Consider the following 17325-nt stretch of genomic DNA (forward strand, 5'->3'; position numbering starts at 1 on the left):
ATTATTTTTTCTTTGTTGATCAAAATATTACTTTCAGGAGTCAGCGCTCTGTCTCCCGCTGTAGTCACCGGCGGGAACCATAGTACTGACTCCACTTTATCTCCCAGCAACCCCAGCGCACAGTTCCTGGATGCCATTCAGCTGTTTGTATCGCGATTGATTCTCGATGTGTTCTCACTAGGTTTGATGTTTTATTTTCGTTTGAAGAGGCTGTAAAACGTTATATTCGTCATCCTTTGGTGGAGGTAGGTAGCGGGCGCGCGTTGTAAGACTAGCTGTCGTGGGCACCAATGTGTTTTTGTTCTGTTGTTGCAATAAGTAGTGGTACTGCTGTTCATGTTGACTATTTATAACACAAAACTTTACAGATAATTCCAATTAAATTGGTGTCAATGCTTGTCAAAGACATAGTATTACTGATTGATTTGCACAAAAGTGTGTATTATTTGTTGTTTATTGTGATTGTGTTCAAGCTAAAAATAAATGGGGATATATTTTTCCCAAAAATATGTTCTTTCATATATTGTGAGTTATTAGAGAGGAGTTTTACTAATTATCGCAGTATCGCGAAATCATTGCATGCATCGCATCGTATCGTGAGGTACCCAGTGATTCCCAGCCCTTTTTGCCAATCCCCCACAGGACACTTTAGCAGTGCACAGAGCCTCACTCAGTGTGAAGTATTGTTTGTGCCACCCTGCCTGCATTACCGAGCATTTCTATCTGGATTTGATCTTCTGTACTGTATACATGACCCTGCTTTATCTCTGATTGCTTGCTGCCTGCCTTGACTGTTGCCTGGACTCTGACAACTGTAGTCTCTTCTAGGATGATGTCATGCTCGTGATTCACCTCTACCTTTCTGGTCTTTTAGCTGTGCTTAGTTCCTGTCTAATAAATCTGCTGCACCTGCATGCAAGGTGGGATCTTAAAAAACATATTTCGGACACCACTTGCACTACAAATGGGGTAGGGGTAGGGAGAAGGGAATAATTCAGATTGGGCCATAGCCTTTTCATTGAGAATGGTTGCTTGAGCGCGCATTACCGAACGCAGTGTGAACGTAGCTTTACATGTATGTGTTCTGAAGTTTATTACCTGCACCGAACATGCTACTTCGGTCTCTGTACCCTCTCAAGAGCTAAAGGACTTTGTCAGACACAGAAAACTCCGGCACCGCCAAGAAACCTCAGCCCTTCATAAAATAGTAAAACTATCTCTTGCTCCCTGACTCAAGTCTGTCAAATGAACAGAAGAGGGCACAGGGGTTGAGGAATGCATAAAAGAATAAAACTTATAGAAGCAGAGTGTGGAGATAGAGAAAAGAAGGGACAGGAACTGTTGAGAGACAAGGGCAGGAAATCACTCTTGTATCTCACGCAATCGCCGTTTGCCACAGTGGAAATGGTGCGTTTTCTTATCAGAGCAATTGTAAGACAGTCAGATCTCATATGGTGATAGAGTAACTGCTGAATCAAAGCTCAGATATGCAGCCCTTTACTGACTTGATGTGGCCTCACTACATCATAGCCTTTATTTAAACTAGTCCAGATGAAATGAGCTGCAGTCATTCTCTCCCTCTTCTCCCTCCCTGTTCCAGTCACTCCCATCTCACTTTCCTTTGTGATTTTCCATTGAAGGGATGAATTTGAAATTTCAATCATGGAGTTGTTAAATATTAATGGTCCCTATAAGACGTTAAAGAGGTCTTAGCAAGGACGGGGGAATCAGCATCTCCATTTGTTGGCCGGAGCTTCTCTGCAGAGAGATCTGGCCGGGTCAAGAGGTCACTGTACACTACCATAATCTGCTAACTTCCAAGAGATCCTTTAATGTCCCACTAAAGTCAGTCTCTGTAAAATCACCCCTTATCTTACATAAATTATCATACGCAAAAAAAAAAAAAAAAGGTCAAAAAACTTTCTAATTATGCATTATGTAGCAGAGCCTTTTTTCCCTGTTAAATATGTGTCAATTGTAATGAGAGCACTGGTGTGTTACTTGATATGATGATAGAAATCTTTAACTTAGTCTCTGAAGACCTCTTGAGTGTCAGAACTGATCACCGCTGAGGAGAAAAAGTGCCCGTGGGCCACCGTGGAGCAAGGCAGCACTCAGATGGTTCAATATGCGGCATCATAAAACCAAGATGAGACTTTTATTATCGCTGCTCCCAAGCCAAACAGCAGCCATACAATCAAATGTTATGTACTTAGAGATGTGATCATTACATCTTACAAGCAATGTCCTACAATGTCTCAGCAGAGGGGGGAAGTGGGGGGGTCACATTAATGGCTTGTTTTCTCGTTGGGTTTGACTTCAGATACCATAAAATTGACTAATAGTGTATAGAGTATCTAAAATTTATTATCCCTGTGTTTGAGCTTTGAATATGTTCTTTAAACACCAAACGAAATGTGAAATTTCTACAAATTTTGAAAATTTGTAAACATAAACAACCTAGCTGCTAACGCTGGATTACAGTTGGAAAAATTAGACATTTATATCCACTTCTGAGGCTGGATAGTGCGACGTACCATAGATGTCACTTAGCCTCTTGGCAGTGGTTTGATCAAGACAGAATAAGCTTGTGACTTTTCAATTCCAGCCATAATTTGTTTCGATATTACATCCCCTGGATAGAGCAAGTGATGGAATTTTTCCTGTCTAAGGCTGATGCTGTGGGGAATCTCACAATGTCCCATAATAGGTTATCACCAACCATATCTTTTGCAAAATAGAAACCCAACACATGTACATCTGTGGCCTAGTGTCAGAGCCCTAAATATACATCACAAATGCATTAAATTTGCTGATTGCTATTCTTTTCCAACAGCGTGTCAAGCCCCGAATTTATTTTTTGCTTTGTGGCTTCCCGTTTCCTCGGAATTGCCAGGAGTCACTCTTGACATTGATGGCTTTGAAGGAAGTTACAACATTAAATTTATTTACTGTGTGCATATGTGTGTGCGGATGAAGTACCAGTGTTTTCTCATAGATTGTTTGAGGTCCATCAGCAGCAGCCCAGCCCTTCCATATTGTATGTAATTTGATGGAGCCACACATTGCAGCAGAAAAGCCTAAAACACTGCTGAGGTCTCTGGAGCAACAACCTTCTCACAGGAAATCTGGCTGACACGATATGAAAGTTACGTTCAGTTGTGTTTCCAGGGAAATGTTGCTGTTGAATCCGACTCACTGCTGACCCAAAAACCTCTCCTTTGAACACCTGCTGAAGTGTGTTGCTTTCAAAATGAGGAAAAGTCATTTTTTGCTACAACTCTGAACATTTCATATCTAAATATTTATGTATTAAGACATTATTAGGTGACGAGAATATCTTACTAGAAAAGGGTGTGACGATTCATCGTTAACGTTACGTTGATGAACTGAAGCTTAATAGGTCAATTATTGATTCATAAAAATATAGATTGATTTAGCACACGAAGCTAAAGTCTGCTAGCTTGATGCTAACGTTTAATGGAATTTCCAATAGGTCGACTGATGCTAATATTGCTCATATTTTCTTCTCCTTCTTGAAACAAGTGTACTGCTAGCATGATTGCCACCTAGTGGCCAAACTGAAACGCCCTCCAGGAGAAGCAGAACAAAGTTTACAATGTTAATGATCTGAATATTTTTGTTGGAGCTTCTCCTTTTGAGAATCCACGTAACACTGTATGCTATTAACAATCTCATTATTTCACTAATCATTTTTACAAAATGTGAACTCTATCAGATTAATTTAAATATATTTAAATCATAGAGTAGATTATCAATGTATTTCTAAACAAATATGCATAAACTCAAAATTGAAATCGAAAGAATTGAAAAAAATCGGAATCGAATCAATCCAGGCTCTGGTGAATTGAATCGAATCGTTTCTGGAAATTATCAATTCACAGTCCAGTTAACATAATCAATTTTAATTTCTACGATCCAACCAGATTTGTCAGAGGTAATTTGTTCATTAAATCAACCTGTACCAGTATATGATCATTTTGAAATTCAATAATCAATCAATTATATTAATATTGGAAAATATCATTTGGATTGAGGCATGGTAGATTTATTTCACTGTAGCGTTAAAAACGACCATCACAATTGACCACCCACGTGATGACAGCAAAAAATAATAAATCATCATTACACTCCAATATGTGGAAACACTGAATTTTGCAAAGATGTGACCACACAGTGTGGTGCTCTTATAATGTTTTGTTTGAATTCTTTTGATGTGGACCCTGACTTCGTTATCCTACAAGACAGAAAGGGATCTGGAAACTTCCCCTGCACTGTTCAGTGCCAGGTATTTATCTCTGAGTCACACTAGTTGAATTTTTGGCTCAAGATGTCTTGGATCGATTTTAGGTTAATGAATCAGATGGAATCAGATCATTCATAATGAAATTATATTGACTTCGAATTGTATCATTAACAATAAATCAATGTTAAAATGAATCACTACATCCCTATTATTTGTATAATTTCATGCAGACGGTATAACTACTAGGTAAGTGGTTAAAATGGGGAAAAAAAGCTTTAAAACCAACTAATTAACACAACTTTCAGTACAAAAACATGAATGAAAACTGCATTAAGCTTTTGTAAGAACATGCTCTCCAGTTAACATAACCAGATTTGAAACAGCAAATGATCTGATGCTCTTTCCTGAAGTCAAGAGGGAGAGAACAAAAAATACTTTGTGAATGAACCGGCTTAATGAGAAGCCCATTTGGACGGAGGCATCAAGCTATTGACCTCTCTGGAGGCTGAGGAGTGAGCACTTTCACATGTTACTGTCTATAAATTTCAGCCATCGACATGGCGCCCTGTTTCATCAGGGCGCCTGTCTGACGTGCCCTTCGGATTGATGTTCCCCCAGCCCATTTGTCTGTTTTACACTCCTTAGTGTCTTTGTGGTCCACTAGACTTGCACCTCTTCGCTGTGATTGGGTATTGACAACAAATCAAAGGAGATAATATATGGTGATGTTTGCCAGTATCCCAACAAGACAAGATAGTCGTATGGCCGGCCTGGCTGGTTTACATGTGTTCTCTGTGAATATCAGAGAGACTGCATATCGATTCCCCAGCGGACAAAGAGTCATTCTTCTTCTAGGGGCCAATATCTACTTTAGTTAAAAGTGTGACAATGGAAAGGGCTGGGGGGCAGCGACTTTGGAATTAAGCCGTACTTGACATGCGGTGAAAGAACTCCCTTCTGTGTTGTAGGCTCTTCTTGACTTAAGTAATAGACTGAGACTGCTGTTATTGCTTAGCCTTCAAAATTCCTTTGCTTACAAGGTAATGTGTATATCAGAAAAGTTTGTTTTCTGCCCCTTAGGCCTACTCAATAAATGAACATAACAGCAGGTCCTTTTCTCTACTTCTCTGTCACACAGACACTCTCGCGCACACACCCACCCAGCGAGCATCTTTGAAATGGGTTTTGTATTGATTTTTGTAACTACCCTGTTAGATGACGTTGTGCCTTAGCGTGTCATTTCTAGATGGCCCTGCCCCGAGCAGGTCATTGAGGTGCTAACTGTCATTTGGAGGGACAGAAAAGCAATCATAGCTTTTTCATTACTTACTGTTTTCCCTCCCTCCCCCTCCCACATTTTCACTCTCTTTTTACCCCCAGTAGTGGGATTGTCTGACATATTATGGCTTCTGTGATTTAACTGCACTCTTAAATTAAGTGCTTGGAATATCAAGCTGTAGCTTTAGAAAAATAAACTCTGTGTCATGGGATCAAATACCCTGGAGGTCAAAGTCATGAACTTGTGTGGCTCACTCATCAATTTCAAACTTGTATAGGCTTGTTCTGTTTTAGAGGCACAAGAAAAGAGGGTTAGGGCTTGATTAAGATCACACATCCAGTGTTTTCACTTACTTTTTGCAACACTTTTACCCTAACCCCAACAACAATTTCCCATTTGCTTAACATTTAAATGCATTGCATTTGTTCAAAAATCTGTAAAATTAAACTGTAAAAATATTCAGAACAATGTTCTCATTTACATATCGGGTGTGTAGAAGTCATTCAAACTCTTCCAGTGGAAAAAATAAAATACTTGGGGAAAATGAAATGGCCTATATCATGCAAAATCAACAAGTTTTTTTTTCACTTGACTTTTCCGGTTCGTCACAAAAATTCAGACATCTCAAGATGCTTGTATGACATTTTTGGGTCTGAAGGAGGTACTGCAGTGCTGAGGTGTATGTCTGCACAGCGCAGCCCCTCCAGAGCGCGGAGGGGAGCACCCGTTGGCTACCCCCTCATCTCTCCATGCCCCTGAATGGAGAAATGACATCAGCTGACTCAACAGCGGTGGAAAAAAGTTCTGATATGCTGAAGAAGATAATTGTGGAGGATAATTATCTTCCGGAACAGGTGTTTATTATTTGCACTCCTGGTTTTAAGGCCTAGAGAGAGAATTAATGCTTTACAAAGTATGATCAGAAGAGTTTTTGAGGAGTATGGATCAGTAAAGAACATTCTTCAGCTGCAGGGTTGGATGGGTGAGGCGGAGATGGCGGGGTTCTCCGTAATTGGGCATTCTGCATATTCGTGGAGGTTTCCAGTCCCTAACCCCTGCAAATAAGGAAGGATTGCTGTATTACTAATGCTTTAAAAAGTTAGTGTTGATGATTTTGTAATCTTTGTCAATACTCATACTAATGTTGACTTAAAATTTCAAAGCTTTTTACCAGGGGGCAGTTTTTCCCCTCTAGTTCTGCCTTATCACTCATCATGTATTTACATAGCATGTGCTTACCTTACTTTTTTTGTGGCAAAACCAATAGTCAAATATACAAGCAGGCACTGCACAATCTCAAAGACCATGTAGGAAGAAAAGCTGTTTATGTTTTGCTTCTGGTCTTAGCTTGCCTTTTTTTTAAACCCAAAAGTAAGCAATTTCTATGCTGTACTGTCTTTCCCTTTGTCATTTTTTTGTTTGTCTACTTATCTAGTCTTTGTATTTTATCACTGACTCATTGTTTTTAATCTGTTTAACTTTTTCTGCTAAATCTGATCCCAATCCATGAGCAAAAGTGCTGCCTTTAACTATAACTGAGTAAAGCTGCAGTTAAGGAATCAACAATAAGATAAGTTAGCCATAGTTTCCCAAAAACTGCCCTGTTACTCCTAACCAATCTGTGTCCCTCCCACTGCGTCTAAATCTCTGATCCTATGTAATGTGGACCACTTACTCTGACTGTGTATTTATTCAGTTTGCAGATAATTCATCAGCGCCGCAACACTAACAGCATGTCTGCAAAATGAAGTGCCTTTTTCTTTTATTTACCTCTTTTAAAGCATACAGTTTTTGTGTAGTGGTACCAGCATTGGCACTGATTGATACTAAAACGAAAACTTTGGTTTTGCAAGTGGTTAATGTTCTCCAGCTGCCACCCAAATGGGTGCCAATGGACGCCATAATCAAAAGAGAAAGAGATCAAAATACATTCTTGTTAGAGCAAGTAATGCTGCTCCCACTGCTGTAGAATGCTGAGGGTTCTTGTTTGGCTTTAATCATTGACACTGTTCTATGTCCCATCCTTGCAAAGACTCCCATCTCTTTATCAGGAACTGAATCACCTGGACCGTTCCGTAAATGGTGGAAGAGTTAAAAGAGGCTGATGTCACTGCTACCAAGGGTTACGGTAAGAGCTTGGGAAGGAAGCCAGAGAAAATAATCACTGATGACAAGATTGAGCCTCATTATTTCACTTCAGTAAAAAAAAACTAAATTAATTTACCTAAAGTGTGCACTAAAAATGACATTCAAAATATTTATTACATGCATTTCATACACTGCAAATTTATATTGTAAGCACATCCACTTCTGGTTATAGTAAGCAGAGATGCCCTTCAGATTTGACAAATGAGTCACTTCTCCTTTTTTACTGATTGAAATGATTTTATGTAACAATAACTTTTTGCAAAGTTTGTTTTCTTTTTTCATTCATGGTGTCACTGTAAGAAGAGTATCACACAGTCAATTCAGAAAATGAAAGAAGTTTGGGAAATAAAAGTTAAAGGACCTAAAAAAAACAAACTTGTATTTACCAGATCATATATTCCCATATTTTATTTTTCTTAAATGTCAAATTGGAAAGAAACAACTTTTCTAGACTCATAATCCCTTTAGTGCTACATTTACATCGGGATCAGAAACCTGAACGCTTCTAATGACAAATCTATGTAACTGCTGGTGAATATGCGTTTAGGGCTTCTGTGTCAACATGTTGCTATGCAAGTTTTTAAGTCTGTTTGCTGGCTCCATGTAAAAACAGTAATTGAATGCAACACTGAAAGCTAAACCAGTGGAAGTTTGACCAATCAGGGACTTGGTATTGGTAGTGATGTATGGGTAGTGTCCTTTTCAAAACGCAAAACCGTTAAAAATCAATCATGGGAGAGAAATTGATATAGGTGCAGTTTGTGCCTACCTAGATTTATATGACACCAAGGGTATGTCCGAATTAGTTCCCTATGCACTATAAAGTGTACTATATAGTGTGTTCACCATTTTGTAGCGCTGTCGGAATCTACATTTCCAAAATTGAGTGCTCACAGTCGTCTTTGCACCAGATTTGCACCACTTCGACAGTTTGCACCATGGCTCTTTAAACTTTGAGTTGTTGGGCGATCTGGATTTCCCCAACTTGTCATTTTTGGAGGTGCTGCCTGACATGGTACCAGACACAGAATTAGAAATGGATTAGGGAACCTATGCAGTTCAGGTCCGCATCCCGGTAATGGTCAGCGTCCCAAGCTTTGGGGACCCCGGATTTAATGGTACCAAGCAGCCCTCGTACTGGTACCAATTTGCAGCCCGGAGGTTGGGGACCCTTGATTTATTAGGAACAGCCAGCATGTAAAAAAACGAGTCAGGTATGGATCAAAAAGTGATGCGGAGGGGGCCTTAACCATACCTCCATATATGAAAAGTTGGGAGTGAGAATGCTTTGAAAGTGTCCATCTTCAATTACATAAATAGTAGTGAGTGATCTGCAGCACACCCTGAGACTTCCTGTATTCTTTAGGGCAGGAGCACATTGAGTCGCCTCACAAACTTAATGACGGATTTAAGCATTGAGTAGTTGCATTTCTGCTAGCTAACGCTAAACTAGCTTGCAAGAATAACTCTGTGACACTTCACCATGACCATGCCCAGTGTGTCTTGGCCATCAGCCTTATTGTTATAGGCTCAATGTGACTCCATTACTCTCAATCAACTCATTCTTCCAGACTTACTGGGGAGATGAGCTGTGTCCTTGCACGCCCCCTATAGTGCTTCCAAAAGCTGGCAAAGAAGCCTGACAACTTCTCCAATCCCCACACATTGCCACAGGTCTCACAGATACATGCAAATCCAACAACAAAGAGGTCATCAAATTGTTGGAACTAGAGCGACTGGATTTATATATCATAATAATCACTCAGTATATTTTCTAAGTATTCTTGATGAACCCCGGTTCATACTCTCCTCCAGCACACGTGCATATACACAAGCATGCTTGGGCCTGTTTGCCACCCCGCTTGAGCATGGCACTGTTGGAAAGCTGTGCTCCATTCCTCTGAAGGTGTTATGGGCTTTTATCAGCAAGACCATTCCATGGATGGCTGCCCTAATTGAGAATAATGAGGGTCACATTGAACATATGGTCGCTGTTGTGTCCCCTTTCCCCCCTTCTTCTCTCCTTCTCTCCCTCTTTCTGTCGTTCCCTGACTGCCCCAGACAAAAGGTCTAGTCAAACAAAGATCTGTGGGGCCCGTGGAAGAGGAAAGGACATCATCAAAGTTGTTCCTCTTTCTTTCTGACAAGTTAATGTCCACAACCAGTGAGAAGGGCAGCGACCAGCCAATCAGACGGGGGCAGAAAGCAAACCCCACCAGGACCGTGGTGGTAGAAATACTGGCATTAGCATTGTGTTATGTGAAGCTGCTTTGTTCTACATGCAAATACAGATATTTGCTCTTAGTTACCAAGGTCCTTTTTGTCATTGAGAGTTAAAGAGCAGACGAGGCAGCACATTTGACCACTTGCAGACAAACACTCACTAAAGTGCTGATAGTGATAAACTTGCATGTGTGCAACAACAGTACACTGAATGTTATTTAACCTAATATTAAAGTGCATTCATTGCATTTTTGTAGTGCATCTGAAAGAGATCTGCAGGAAGGACATGATTCAGTGTGGATTAAAATGACTGTCAGTTGGAGTCAGCAACTAAGTTTACTGTTCTCAGAGCAGTTATGTGATATGCTTGGATTTCCATATAAATCTCAGTCGCCTGCCACTATCATGTCATGTCTTTCGTCATTCAATATGTCTGCGGGGAAGATATCTAATGTGCACAGTAAAAGTCTCCCTAACTTTACATTTCATGGCTAGATTCATGTACTGCACACTTCATCATTGTGGTCTCATGGTGAAATGGAAATCCTGAAGTTGTTCAGTAACAACAACATTGTGACTTGAACAAATGAATCTGCTGAGACATTCCCCTGCTTTCTTTCCTTTAAAACTGCCCATTCTTTCTTCGCTTTAGGAAGAGCCGTTTGAACGCTTCATTAATTGCTCAGGCACTGTGAAGTTTTATGTTTTCCAAGAAGTTGTCAGGCTTCCGCGGATCTGTCATTATTTAGTAAAAATAAAGTTAGCAACTGTCAAAACACTGGAGCTTGCTATGAACACTACCAAACACAATGGAATAATTAGATTAACATTTGCAAAAGTAAAGCAATAGTCTGTTTATGAGCTGCACCCCAGGAACTCCCTTCACAAGGAACATAGTGAGTCTCTATTTACATAGGAAACATGTTGATTGGAATAAGATGAGCTAGTAAAGTCACTTTATAAGCCAATTGTCAAACTGTGAATTGATTTGCTAGCATCTCAGTTTCTTGTGTAATAACCTTGGACGTTGGATTTATGGACTATCGGTGACTCAGATGCATTGTCACTGTGCTACATAGCCCCTGGATGCAGGCACGGGTTTCTGGTTTCATGCCGAGACAGGTGTAGTCTCAATGCCTGATGATATCTGAAACACATGTGTGTACAATATAGACTCATGCATTTATGTACTAACATAGCAGAATGTTAAAGTACACATGCTCCGCGCTGACATGCACGATATGTGCAACATATGCCTTTGTGAGATGGATACGCACTTTCATGATGATTGATGGAAATAAATCCACTTGTCAGAGTCACACCCGATGAGAAAAGCAAATGTGTATCACAACATGTCATAGAATATACATCTGACAGTAATCAACTGTTCAGATCTTCTTTTTGCAGAAAGTTAGTGATTTACTTGAGCAGCTGATATTGCGAATCTCTACTCCACAGGGTTAGTAGCGAATACATATCAAATACTGCCTTCAGTTACTTATGTTTCATCCAGTATGCATTGATTCTGTTACTAATCTCTTGTTTGTTGTCGATTGCAATTTTGCTGTAAAGAATGTGGAAAATGGAAATTCAGGACAATGTTGTAGCAATATATACAAACCTTGCCACAAACCTTTGTACTATAAGATTAATGTTGCCACTGAGTTCATAAAATATTGTTGCTGTACATTAAGGCCATATTGAGAAAATTCTGTCTTCATTTGTTTGACCTTCGAAATATAAATGTCCATACAGGCCCCCAACCACTGCAGGAGCCAGCCGTTGACATTTTTCCACTTTGAAAACACAATGAAATCTGAATATTGCCTCGAATGAGTGGATGCCCGTAGGGAAATAATCCGGGGTCCCTGAATAGTCCCTAATTGAATTGTCTTTTACTAAATAGAGTTTGCTCTAATGCATACTCTCATCGGTGAATATGACAGCCGGTGATGCTTCTCATATCTGCCTAAAAGAGCCCCCAGATCCAAGGATCTATTAACTGTATTACCCAACCCAATATCCCTGCCTAAACCCATTATCCTGAGCCCATTCTGTATTTTTGTCACTACATCTTTGCTCAAAATTCGAATCAGCACATGATGGATGCTTAACAAGACTACACTTTTATCACATATTCTGCTGACCTTCAACAAATTGCTTTGCAAGTTTCCTTGCAAGATGAATGTGACAAAGCTGCATTCTTAAGCGTAGGATCCAAGGTAAGGGGGTGGGGGCGCGTTGGTTTTCTCCATGCTTGTAGGCCCTAACCTTCCTTTGAACCCCTGTCATCAGTCAGAAGCTGTTTGGTCATGTCCGTATGGGGCAGCAACTGGAAAACTGCAAAGATAGTTTGGTCAATTAGACAAAGTTAAAAAATAAACAAATGTCTGCCTTCTCTATGAGGAAAAAATGAGGTTTTCCAAGCAGTTTGACAAAAACCAGGTTGAATACCTGCCTTGTTTTTTTTTTTCCTCTCCCTGGATAAGGCATGAAGCATGGAAAAAGTTCATGGTAATAATAAATCTTTACATGCTGCAAGTTCTCCACCCTCAGCCCAGGTTCCCTCTCAAAGAAGTCCGTCTTTTTCTAAAAGAGTAAATCACTTCAGCCCCTCCCCGCTGCCAGCATAATGTATTTGACTTTCTAACCAAAGTAAACTCCATTCTTTCAGCAGACACAGGGCTGCCTGAAGGGTTTGATCCAAGATATCTCAGATGTTTCAGATTTGAAACAGTGCAGAGCCAAACTAAGCTATAAAATTTCTTCCAGTAATAACCACAGTTTCAGCAACAGACATGTGAGCATGGAGGTTCTGATGTGTTCTGTTTCTAAAACTGTGTTGACCTGTCACTACTTCTTTTGGAGCCATATTTTCTTTTAAAGTCCCACTCCGATCATATTTTGATCTATTGCGAAAGCATTCGCAGTGGTCTTTTAAGTAAGGCTTTGCCATTTTTAGCCAAAATCAAAAGAAACGTGCCGTTTTTGAGTGCATAGTTTTTGCAGAGTGGCAGGAGTTCATTAAAATTTTGCCTGAGTTGTGGACTTCAATCATTCCTTTGTTTATACGCTCTCCCACTAGCTTACAGCCCCTCACACCTCCAACCTAGCATTAGCTGTGCAACAAAAATGGCGAACAGTATTGGTGCTAAACAGCCAGATGCCACTCGAGTGAGGAAGACGAAAACATATGTTGATTTATTTGTCTGCAAGCGGATGCATTGAAGGTTGTGGCGCGCCGATTGGAGCCCCTATGTTACTGCTTAAGCTTTTTCCAAATATTCACTGAATTTTAATAAAGAAATACTCAGAAATGCAATTTAAAGCTTACATTTCTTTTAATAAGTCCTAAATCATTAGAAAAATGCCTCAAGAACATGTTAAAAACCAAATTTTTATTAAACTGGGCCTTTAACTCTTTCTACAAGCATACTTTCGATGTCAGAGATTTATGTGTCAAAGTGAGTATATTAAAGTAAAATGATGAATAGTGTGTGTGAGTTTTTTTTTTTTTTTTTTATAAAGCCAAGTATACATTAGTCTTATACCAATATCCAGTGGATTTCTTGCAAAAACTGCATTCCATAAGTATCTCTACCTTAGTTAGCTTTGGAGAGCTTTTCCTTCTCTTTATCAGCGAGGACCTGTGTCTTATCAAGACTAATGCTGGAAATTCCTCCCGGAGATAAGTAAAGAAGCTTAGGATTACCCTCTTGACTGAACATTGAGAAAGAGAGGAAGAAACGGCGTATGCACTATATGTTTGCTCGCATGCGTGTGTCTGCGTGTGCGTCTACAAGCCGGCGAAGAAGGGAACTGAGAAGGGGGTTCGGCTGGCTCCGCAGTATATTTTCTCAGTCTCAAGGCAATCTAACCATTAGTGTCAGACACTCAGATTATCCGACCAACGGAACAGGGATAAGTGGATTGATGAGGTGCTTCCATAGTCCCCGGCTGCTACAATGGAACCGGGCTCTACACTCCTGAAGCAGCTATTTTCCTCGAGGAAGGGCAAAAATAATGAGCTACTTAACCAGAGCGTTCACCGCATTTCTGTCATATTACAGCTGGTTGTTTGTTTATCCCAGACAGATCTATATTTCACTTTTTTAATTGAATTACTTTGATAAAGACTAAAAGCCCTCAGCCTAATAGCATGCCAATTACAATGAAGACCTACTTAGAATAAATATGAATATAATTCAGTAATTTATTGCTTTAAATACAGGGGAAGCTGGGGTCCCCTGACACCCATTGATTAATAATTGGTTGTGCAGTCTTAAAGGCCAATTAAGAAAAGCAATTTCCCATCTTCACTTAGAAGTTACGATGCCATTTGTCAGACAAAGTATGTTTTCTTAACCTCTTTTGATCTAGATCAACAAGTAAATCAAATAGATATTCCACAACATAATGTATGCTGTAGTTGAGGACATTGGACATTGTGATTGTGGAATTGATAAAGCAAACACACTCCAGCGGAATGGTTTGTGGTGGGCCTCATGATTGCCTTGTGGCAATCTATCCAGAGCACTTTGCTTGATGATGCCTATGCATTTGTGTTTCTTTGCAGTTTGCATGAATATACTCTAAAAACTCATACGGTAATGAGTGCTCACATTCTCAATTTATTAATGGAGTTGGGCTTTGCAACTTGTCCAAATCTAGTAACATATGTTCCGTAAATATGCATTGATTTATTTCGAGTCTTCAATAAATCATTATTTTTAAAAAAAGATAAATAAATAAAAAGAGGAAATGCATGCCTTAGCTACTTAACTAATGACCTGTCTTCAGGGAAGCACTCATTTACTTGGTGCTCATAAACATAACATATAGAAATTTATGTGGATGGATTGCTGTAACTGGATGCAGTGCACCTGCTTTTTTTTTTTCATGCAGCAGCTCCAAAATAAATATTAAAGTACTAGTTTAAAAATTATTTGTCTTATTTCCTAAAAATATTTAGCATTATTCTTGTAAACAAAAGAACAACTGCACTATTGGTTTTCATGTGGCTAAAAAAGTTAAATCAATGAAATTTGTTTATAGTATTTTTAGTTAAAAAAAATAAAAAAAAAGTAGCACTTCAACTGTGGCTAATTTTAAAATTATTTGAAAAGGAAAAAAATGAAGTAAATATGTGTATTTATTATATGCAAAAATATATTTTAAAAAGTATATATATTAGTATTCTGCCCTTATTCGCGGGGGTTAGGGTCCGAAGACTTCCGCGAATGCCCCAAATCTGAGATTACAGAATTACAGAGAACCCGCCCATCTCTGTCTCAGTCCCGCGGAGATACAGCACCGCCGTTGGATGCAAAAGTATTACACAAGTTTCTTGAGTTGTCGAAGTTTTAGTAACAAACTGGAAGAGTCACGTTACTGAAAAAAAAAAAATCTCGGAATACGTGAAACCGCGAGTAATGAAATGCACATAAGCAGGGGAACACTGTATATATATATATATATATATATATATATATATATACACATATATATATATATACATATATACATACATACAGTAAAATATTCAATTTAAGGTTGTAGGGGGAAATATTTTCTTTAGTGAAAACTGTAGATACCAGAGTTAATGGTTCTTTCCTGTAGTTTGTCTAAGGTTTTCCCCATTCACAGCATGTTAAAGAAAGCAGCAATTACAGTTTTATTAGTTCAACAGTTAACAGCTACCTTGTCCTGGAGTCATGGAGGGTGAAGGAGACGAAGTGTGGAAAAACTACCAAAGCGCATATAAAAGTTAACCACTTACTTTTTATAAATAGTAAACTTCCCCTCTTTATTTTCCCAGTGCCGGTGAAGTTGAGGACCTCTAGAGTGGGTAATTTATTCTTCATGAGCAAAAAGCAAAGTAAACAGCTCTGCAAGCCTCATTTTGTCTTGAAAAAACATCCTATATAAGAGAGGTGGCCTTCATTGAGTGAGTCAAGTGTGGAGTTCATGAACAAATGATTCATCTAATCAAAGAATGGGGATTTATGGTAAACACAGTGCAGTTTAGGAGACGGTCTTAAATCAGCTTGGAAAATTGCCTTTATAAATAAATTCAATTAAGACGTCTCTGCACTACTTTAAAATTTGCTGGTGGCATGATCAGACTTCAGCTCATAAACCACAATTTTGTTGTCTTTATTCTGCTGTATATTTATGCAAACAAATAATTTCCTCTTTTTTTGTTTGTTTAAGTAAGCAATGATATTTGTTAGGCATGATAGTTATTTAAAGATGTTTTTGAATTCCCATTTTTTATTAGTTGAAATTTCAAAGAACTATTTTGATAAAGTCTTTCTTTCAATTTCAAGGTTTTATTTTTATACACAGTTAATTACACTATCCTATGATATTTTTGTCAATTTTGATAGTTAAATAGACAGCCTATTTAAATTATTAGAAAAACTCTGATAAAAAAGGTGGACCATCATGCTTAACTACTTCCTGTGCACCAAACTGACTGGCGGTAAATTGATCTCTGCTCTTGTTTCTCTGACCTTGTGTTTTGACCTAGTAGGCTCAGCTGTTAAACCCAACTCCTATTGGATATCACACAAACCCTTAACAACCTTCCCAAGGCTGTGGTAGGAAAATTATCATGCACATAACCATAATTCTAATTCTATCATTTGAAGCTGTGTTGTGGTTTAGCAGGTGGGAGTGATATGTCTGACCTTGTTTAAACCCATAAATCTAATCTAATCATCCATCATCCAGTCAATTATTTGTCATTTGTGCTATGATCAACTGCTTCAGGGGATGTGTTGTGTTCCAGCTTTCCCAACAGTCAATCTCAGTTTTCTCTTTGGGGACTTCGCCGTAGCCCTCAGCCCAGCTAGCTTACCGACACGGGATACTCTTTGTTCTTCTGGAACAGTGGACGGGGCAATGCTGCTGTCATCAAAGTGAGACAGTGAACATTAATAATTAGAATATTGTACTTTAAAGTTATTATTTTATAAACAATCCCTCAGTTGTGATCAAACCAATGAGATTATCAGAAAAAGTTAGAAACTTTGACTTAATGTTAAACAAAGGCCTTTTTTTTAAGGGGTGTCAAATTATTGTGTTAATCACAATTAATAAATTACAGACAATTTTTTACTATCAAATTCTTAATCTGTAACTATTATCTATTATTTAAAGGATAATGCCCTGATGAGGTGTGGGTTATCAGAAATTGTCAGAGGCCTGATTACATTAGACGTTGCTTTGAATAATTTCTGATAATGCACAGCTCGAAAGGCATTATCCCACTTAAAACAAGGACACCAATGAAAGAAAGGAGTATTAAATCAATTATTAGTACTTTAATCTTGTAATTTATATAAGTTTAAATTGTTTAACAAAAATCTAACAACTTTGAACATCCTGTCACGACAACAGCTAC

The 17325-nt window shown here is 38.7% G+C and overlaps 1 long non-coding RNA gene across 1 annotated transcript in view; it reads left to right on the forward strand.

Annotated features, from left to right (window-relative positions):
* The window catches only part of LOC112143816, a 23709-nt gene that overhangs the window by 5113 nt on the left and 1271 nt on the right, over positions 1 to 17325 (forward strand). The window contains exon 2 of the long non-coding RNA XR_002918803.2: positions 7598 to 7674. This is a non-coding gene — a long non-coding RNA (uncharacterized LOC112143816). The remainder of the gene's footprint in view (positions 1 to 7597; positions 7675 to 17325) is intronic.

The sequence above is a fragment of the Oryzias melastigma genome, linkage group LG16 (assembly GCF_002922805.2).
Source record: "Oryzias melastigma strain HK-1 linkage group LG16, ASM292280v2, whole genome shotgun sequence".
Lineage (NCBI taxonomy): Eukaryota > Metazoa > Chordata > Actinopteri > Beloniformes > Adrianichthyidae > Oryzias > Oryzias melastigma.